The sequence below is a fragment of the Lolium perenne genome, chromosome 7 (assembly GCF_019359855.2).
Source record: "Lolium perenne isolate Kyuss_39 chromosome 7, Kyuss_2.0, whole genome shotgun sequence".
Lineage (NCBI taxonomy): Eukaryota > Viridiplantae > Streptophyta > Magnoliopsida > Poales > Poaceae > Lolium > Lolium perenne.
Genome location: NC_067250.2, coordinates 13,777,338 through 13,786,174, shown reverse-complemented (window position 1 = coordinate 13,786,174; position 8,837 = coordinate 13,777,338).

Below are 8,837 nucleotides of genomic sequence, written 5' to 3'. Positions count from 1 at the left end.
ATTGTATGATTTGAGAGTGATGATCATCTCCAAATATATAGGATTGAGAAACAACGGTATTTGGATCCAATAACGTTTGATTACGTGTGAAAACCAAAAGAAATAATAACATACGGTTACACAATGAAGGATTTTTTGTTTTTATATAAAAATGTATTGTCAATGAATTCTGAAAATTGCAATCCTATGAATTAAACAATCAGAAATCGTGTCAGACTAATTCCTACGATTCGAGATTCTAGTACGGAGTATGATTTCTTTGAAGGGCGCGAGAGGGAGGTGGGTAGCAATGTCGGGTCCTGTCTTGTCTGTATACACTTGTACTTACGTCGGACTAGTGTTGCTCGGGAAGTCTTAATCGACGTACTACGAAGCTAGATGCATCACTTGTTTTCGATCGACACCGAGAAATCCTCAACTCGTCTCCAGTCTCTGTCCTCGTTTTTTCGGCAAAATAGACAGAAATAACCCAAAGTCAAAAAGATTGGGAAAAACAAACTTTCGACATACTAGCAAGATTGGGTTATTTTTGTCCAAATTCTCGTTTTGTTTCTCTTGGCTTCCCTACCCTTGAATCCATGTCACTTACGTGTGTTGCCCATGCGTCAGGTCCCACACTTCAGTGAGCACAAGTGACGTGATGTACATACGCAAACTCCCAGCGATCTTCTTTGTCAAGAGAAGACGCATCAAGATTCAAGACCCGATCGCATTTCTTGCTTTCGGCCAGGGGTCCTCCATGTAAAAGTTAGGGATTTAGATGTAATTTCATGTTTATTTTGTGTGATGTTGTAAACAGTTGATTTTTTATGTCTATTTGAATCTTGGTCAAATCTTAGGTTTGACCTAGATTTAAACAAGTTTAAAACATGAAAATGAATAACTAAGCATGGATCCTCCTTAGTCAATCCAAAATGAAGCTTTTGGGAGGTTTTTGAAATTTCCATGTTTGAAACCCAAAACCACTTCTTTCATGCTAGACTTCATAAGACATAGTTTAGGGATAGGGGTACATACATGATTTGTCTGGTTTCAATATGTCTAGACCTTGTTTATCAACTTGAATGCTTACTATATGACATAAGAAGACTATGTGCTTTGGTTTTCATTTATCTATTTTTTTTTTAATTTTATGCCCATTTGAATCTTGGTCAAATCCCAAGTTTGACCAGGATTTAAACAAGTTTAAAACATGAAAATGAAAAGGTGTAAGCATGGATCCTTCGTAGTCACTCTAAAATGAAGCTTTTGGGAGGTTCTTGAAATTTCCATGCATGTTTGAAACCCAAAACCACTTTTCTTCATCTTTGGACTTCCTAAGACGAGTTTAGGGTTAGGGGTAGATACATGATTTTTCTGGTTTGAATATGTCTAGACCTTGTTTATGAACTTGAATGTTTACTATATGACATAATTAAGAAGGCTATGTGCTTTGGTTTTTCATTCTTTAGATTTTTTGTCTGAATTTTTATGCCCATTTGAATCTTGGTCAAATCCTAGGTTTGACCAAGATTTAAATAAGTTTAAAACATGAAAATGAAAAGATAAGCAACGATCGTTTAGTCGCTCTAAATTGAAGCTTTTGGGAGGTTTTTGAAATTTCCATGTTTGAAACCCAAAACCACTTCTCTTCATGCTTGACTTCATAAGACGAATTTTAGGGTCGATAAGGGGTAGATACATGATTTGTTTGGTTTGAATATGTCTAGACCTTGTTTATCAACTTGAATGCTTACTATATGACATAAGAGGACTATGTGCATTGGTATTTCATTTTTTGATTTCTATGCCCATTTGAATCTTGGTAAATCCTAGGTTTTAGCAAGATTTAAACAAGTTTAACATGTGAAAATGAAAAGGTAAGTCTGGATCCTTCTCTTAGAAACCCTAAAATGAAGCTTTTGGGAGGTTCTTGAATTTACCATGTTTGAAACAAAAAACCACTTCTGTTCATGCTTGAGTTCATAAGACAGAGTTTAGGGTTAGGGGTAGATACATGATTTTTCTGGTTTGAATATGCCTAGACCATGTTTATCAATTCGAATACTTACTATATGACATAAGAAGGCTATGTGCTTTGGTTTTTCATTCTTTTGATTTTTTCTAATTTTTTATGCCCATTTGAATCTTGGTCAAATCCTAGGTTCGACCAAGATTTAAACAAGTTTAAACATGACAATGAAAAGGTAATTAATCCTAGATCCTTCTTAATTAACTTGATCAGTCTAATTAAAATGAAGCTTTTGGGAGGTTTTTGAAATTTCCATGTTTGAAACCCAAAACCACACTTCTCTGCTTCATGCTTGACTTCATATATAATTAAGACAAAGTTTAGGGTTAGGGTGTACATGATTTGACTGGTTTGAATATGTCTAGAGCTTGTTTATGAACTTGAATGTTCACTATATGTCATAAGAAGACTATGTGCTTTGGTTTTTTATTTTATTTATTTTATGCCCATTTGAATATTGGTCAAATACTAGGTTTGACCAAGATTTAAACAAGTTTAAAACATGAAAATGAAAAGGTAAGCCTGGATCGTTCTTAGTCACTCTAAAATGAAGATTTTGGGAGGTTTTTGAAATTTCCATGCATGTTTGAAACCAAAAACCACTTCGCTTCATGCTTGACTTCATAAGACAGAGTTTAGGGTTAGGGGTAGATACATGATTTGTCTTATTGGAATATGTCTAGACTTTGTTTATCAACTTTTGAATGCTTACTATATATATATGTGACATAAGAAGACTATGTGCTTTTGTTTTTCATTTTTCTGATTTTTTTTATTTTTATGCCCATTTAAATCTTTGTCAAATCCTAGGCTTGACAATGATTTAAACAAGTTTAAAACATGAAAATTAAAAGGTAAGCATGGATCCTTCTTAGTCACTCTAAAATGAAGCTTTTGGGAGGTTTTTGAAATTTCCATGTTTGAAACCAAAAAACACTTCTCTTCATGCTTAACTTCATAAGACATAGTTTAGGGTTAGGGGTAGATACATGATTGAATATGTCTAGACCTTGTTTATCAACTTTTGAATGCTTACTATATATATATATATATATATATGTGACATAAGAAGACTATGTGCTTTTGTTTTTCATTTTTCCGATTTTTTTTAATTTTATGCCCATTTAAATCTTGGTCAAATCCTAGGCTTGACAATGATTTAAACAAGTTTAAAATATGAAAATGAAAAGGTAAGCATGGATCCTTCTTAGCCAGTCACTCTAAAATCAAGCTTTTGATAGGTTTTTGAAATTTCCATATTTGAAACCCAAAACCACTTCTCTTCATGCTTGACTACATAAGACAAAGTTTAGGGTTAGGGGGTGTAGATACATGACATAGGAAGACTATCTTGAATGCTTACTACATGACATAGGAAGACTATCTTGAATTCTTACTATATCACATAGGAAGACTATGTGCTTTTCGGAGGTTTTTGAAATTTCCATGTTTGAAACCAAAAACTACACTTCTCTTCATGCTTGACTTCATATAAGACGAAGTTTAGGGTCGATAGGGGGTAGATACATGATTTGTCTGGTTTGAATATGTGTCTAGACCTTGTTTATCAACTTGTTGAATGCATACTATATGACATATATAAGAGGACTATGTGCATTGTTATTTCATTTTTTTGATTTTTATGCCCATTTGAATCTTGGTAAAATCCTAGGTTTGAGCAAGATTTAAACAAGTTTAACATGTGAAAATGAAAAAGGTAATTAAGTCTGGATCCTTCTCTTAGTCACTCTAAAATGAAGCTTTTGGGAGGTTCTTGAATTTACCATGTTTGAAACCCAAAACCACTTCTGTTCATGCTTGACTTCATAAGACAGAGTTTAGGGTTAGGGGTAGATACATGATTTTTCTGGTTTGAATATGTCTAGACCATGTTTATCAATTTGAATGCTTACTATATGACATAAGAAGGCTATGTGCTTTGGTTTTTCATTCTTTCGTTTTTTTCTGAATTTTTATGCCCATTTGAATTTTGGTCAAATCCTAGGTTTGAGCAAGATTTAAACAAGTTTAAAACATGACAATGAAAAGGTAATTAATCCTGGATCCTTCTTAATTAACCAGACAGTCTAATTAAAATGAAGCTTTTGGGAGGTTTTTGAAATTTCCATGTTTGAAACCCAAAACTACACTTCTCTGCTTCATGCTTGACTTCATATATAATTAAGACAGAGTGTTTAGGGTTAGGGGGTACATGATTTGCCTGGTTTGAATATGTCTAGACCTTGTTTATGAACTTGAATGCTTACTATATGACATAAGAAGACTATGTGCTTTGTTTTTTTATTTTATGCCCATTTGAATATTGGTCAAATCCTAGGTTTGACAAGATTTAAACAAGTTTAAAACATGAAAATTAAAAGGTAAGCATGGATCCTTCTTAGTCACTCTAAAATGAAGCTTTTGGGAGGTTTTTGAAATTTCCATGTTTGAAACCAAAAAACACTTCTCTTCATGCTTGACTTCATAAGACATAGTTTAGGGTTAGGGGTAGATACATGATTGAATATGTCTAGACCTTGTTTATCAACTTTTGAATGCTTACTATATATATATATGTGACATAAGAAGACTATGTGCTTTTCTTTTTCATTTTTCCGATTTTTTTTAATTTTATGCCCATTTAAATCTTGGTCAAATCCCAGGCTTGACAATGATTTAAACAAGTTTAAAATATGAAAATGAAAAGGTAAGCATGGATCCTTCTTAGCCAGTCACTCTAAAATGAAGCTTTTGATAGGTTTTTGAAATTTCCATATTTGAAACCCAAAACCACTTCTCTTCATGCTTGACTACATAAGACAAAGTTTAGGGTTAGGGGTTAGATACATGATTTTTCTTGTTTGAATATGTATAGACCTTGTTTATCAACTTTAATGCTTACTATATGACATAAGAAAACTATGTGCTTTGGTTTTTCATTTTTCTGATTTTTTTTGAATTTTGATGCACATTTGAATCTTGGTCAAATCATAGGTTTGACCAAGATTTAAAACAGTATAGAACATGAAAATGAAAAGGGAAGCCTGTATCCTTCTTAGTCACCCTAAAATGAAGTTTTTGGGAGGTTTTTGAAATTTCCATGTCTGAAACCCAAAACCACTTATCTTCATGCTTGACTTTATAAGACAGAGTTGAGGGGTTAGGGGGTAGATACATGATTTGCCTGGTTTGAATATGTCTAGACCTTGTTTACCAACTTTAATGCTTACTATATGACATAAGAAGACTATGTGCCCTTTGGTTTTTCATTTTTCTATTTTTTTATTTTATGCCCATTTGAATCTTGGTCCATTTGAATCTTGGTCAAATCCTAGATTTCACCAAGATTTAAACAAGTTTAAAACATGAAAATGGAAAGGTAAGCCTGGATCCTTCTTAGTCGCTCTAAAATGAAGCTTTTGGGATGTTCTTGAAATTTCCATGTTTGAAACCCAAAACAACTTTTCTTCATGCTAGACTTCATAAGATCGACAAGGGGGTAGATACATGATTTGTCTGGTTTGGATATATCTAGACCTTGTTTATCAACTTGAATGCTTACGATATGACATATATAAGAAGACTATGTGCTTTTCTTTTTCTTTTTTTTTGTGCCCATTTGAATCTTGGTCGAATCCTAGGTTTGACCAAGATTTAAACAAGTTTAAAACATGAAAATGAAAAGGGAAGCATGTATCCTTCTTAGTAACTATAAAATGAAGTTTTTGGGAGGTTTTTGAAAATTCCATGTTTGAAACCCAAAACCACTTCTCTTCATGTGTGACTTCATAAGACATAGTTTAGGGGTTAGGGGGGTAGATACATGATTTGTATGGTTTGAATATGTCTAGACCTTGTTTATCAACTTTAATGCTTACTATATGACATATAAGACTATGTGCTTTGGTTTTTCATTTTTCAGTTTTTTTTATTTTCTGCCAATTTGGTTTGACCAAGATTTAGACAAGTTTTACACGTGAAAACGAATAAGTAAGCCTGGATCCTTCTTAGTCACTCCAAAATGTACCAATTGATAGGTGTGTTAACTTTGCTTCATGGAAAAAATAATGTCATGTAAATGAGTTAACTTGGATTTCCTACCCTTGAATCCATAGGAAACTTTGTTCTAATGCACTATAATAATCAACCGAGTTTTTACACCAATAGGTCTGTCACTTACGTGTGGTGCCCATGCGTGAGGTCCCACACTTCAGCGAGCACAAGTCACGTGCAATAGGTACGCAAACTCCCAGCCATTTTCTTTGTCAAGAGAAGACGCATCAGGATGCGTATTGGGAGTCTGTGGGTCCTTCTGGATCCTTCGGTTGTCCCTCTCACAAAAAAAAACTCTCCCATTCTCGGCCTCGCTCGACTCGCTCGCTCGCTCGCTCGCACCTCCTGCTCACTGACAAAACCTGCACAACAGTCAACATCATCACCCGAAAAAGGGAAGACACCATAATTCTCTCCCTTCTTCTCTCCTTCCGAGTGATCCCTCTTCCTCCGAGTTTCACTCGACGGGCAAACACACATGTGCTGCATAGTAATAATAAAAAGGTAGAAAATCGACCTACGAATCTATAATTAAATAGGTTAAACTAGGGTTTTGCCCAGTTCTACAAATCAAGGTTCAAAAAAATCCAACTACGGGGTTCGAACAACCCCATTTAATCCAAGAAATTTTTCGACCTCATCCAATGGCCTCAAACTATAGGGTTAGCATCTAGTGCAGTATGTGTGAACATGTATGCACTATGTGTACTATAACTTGTATGTCTTTCAAATTTGAACCAAATTTGAATAAGTTTGGTATATATTTGAAATGGGGCTTTTGGCTTAAACGTTTGAAACCCAAAACTACTTCTCTTCATGCTAGACTTCATAAGACCGAGTTTAGGGTTAGGGGTAGATACATGATTTGTTTGGTTTGAATATGTCTAAACCTTGTTTATCAACTTGAATGCTTAATTACTATATGAAAATGAAAAGGTAAGCATGGATCCTTCTTAGTCAATCACTCTAAAATGAAGCTTTTGATAGGTTTTTGAAATTTCCATATTTGAAACCCAAAACCACTTCTCTTCATGCTTGACTACATAAGACAAAGTTTAGGGTTAGGGGGTGTAGATACATGACATAGGAAGACTATCTTGAATGCTTACTACATGACATAGGAAGACTATCTTGAATGCTTACTATATGACATAGGAAGACTATGTGCTTTTCGGAGGTTTTTGAAATTTCCATGTTTGAAACCAAAAACCACACTTCTCTTCATGCTTGACTTCATATAAGACGAAGTTTAGGGTCGATAGGGGGTAGATACATGATTTGTCTGGTTTGAATATGTGTCTGGACCTTGTTTATCAACTTGTTGAATGCTTACTATATGACATATATAAGAGGACTATGTGCATTGGTATTTCATTTTTTTGATTTTTATGCCCATTTGAATCTTGGTAAAATCCTAGGTTTGAGCAAGATTTAAACAAGTTTAACATGTGAAAATGAAAAAGGTAATTAAGTCTGGATCCTTCTCTTAGTCACTCTAAAATGAAGCTTTTGGGAGGTTCTTGAATTTACCATGTTTGAAACCCAAAACCACTTATGTTCATGCTTGACTTCATAAGACAGAGTTTAGGGTTAGGGGTAGATACATGATTTTTCTGGTTTGAATATGTCTAGGCCATGTTTATCAATTTGAATGCTTACTATATGACATATAAGACTATGTGCGCTTTGGTTTTTCATTTTTTTATTTTTTTATTTTATGCCCATTTGAATCTTGGTCCATTTGAATCTTGGTCAAATCCTAGATTTCACCAAGATTTAAACAAGTTTAAAACATGAAAATGGAAAGGTAAGCCTGGATCCTTCTTAGTCGCTCTAAAATGAAGCTTTTGGGATGTTCTTGAAATTTCCATGTTTGAAACCCAAAACAACTTTTCTTCATGCTAGACTTCATAAGATCGACAAGGGGGTAGATACATGATTTGTCTGGTTTGGATATATCTAGACCTTGTTTATCAACTTGAATGCTTACGATATGACATATATAAGAAGACTATGTGCTTTTGTTTTTCATTTTTTTTTGTGCCCATTTGAATCTTGGTCGAATCCTAGGTTTGACCAAGATTTAAACAAGTTTAAAACATGAAAATGAAAAGGGAAGCATGTATCCTTCTTAGTCACTATAAAATGAAGTTTTTGGGAGGTTTTTGAAAATTCCATGTTTGAAACCCAAAACCACTTCTCTTCATGCGTGACTTCATAAGACATAGTTTAGGGGTTAGGGGGTAGATACATGATTTGTATGGTTTGAATATGTCTAGACCTTGTTTATCAACTTTAATGCTTACTATATGACATATAAGACTATGTGCTTTGGTTTTTCATTTTTCAGTTTTTTTTTTGAATTTTCTGCCAATTTGGTTTGACCAAGATTTAGACAAGTTTTACACGTGAAAACGAATAAGTAAGCCTGGATCCTTCTTATTCACCCTAAAATGATGTTTTTGGGAGGTTCTTGAAATTTCCATGTTTGAAACCCAAAACCACTAATCTTCATGCTAAACTTCATAAGATCGACAAGGGGGTAGATACATGATTTGTCTGGTTTGGATATATCTAGACCTTGTTTATCAACTTGAATGCTTACGATATGACATATATAAGAAGACTATGTGCTTTTGTTTTTCATTTTTTTGTGCCCATTTGAATCTTGGTCGAATCCTAGGTTTGACCAAGATTTAAACAAGTTTAAAACATGAAAATGAAAAGGGAAGCATGTATCCTTCTTAGTCACTATAAAATGAAGTTTTTGGGA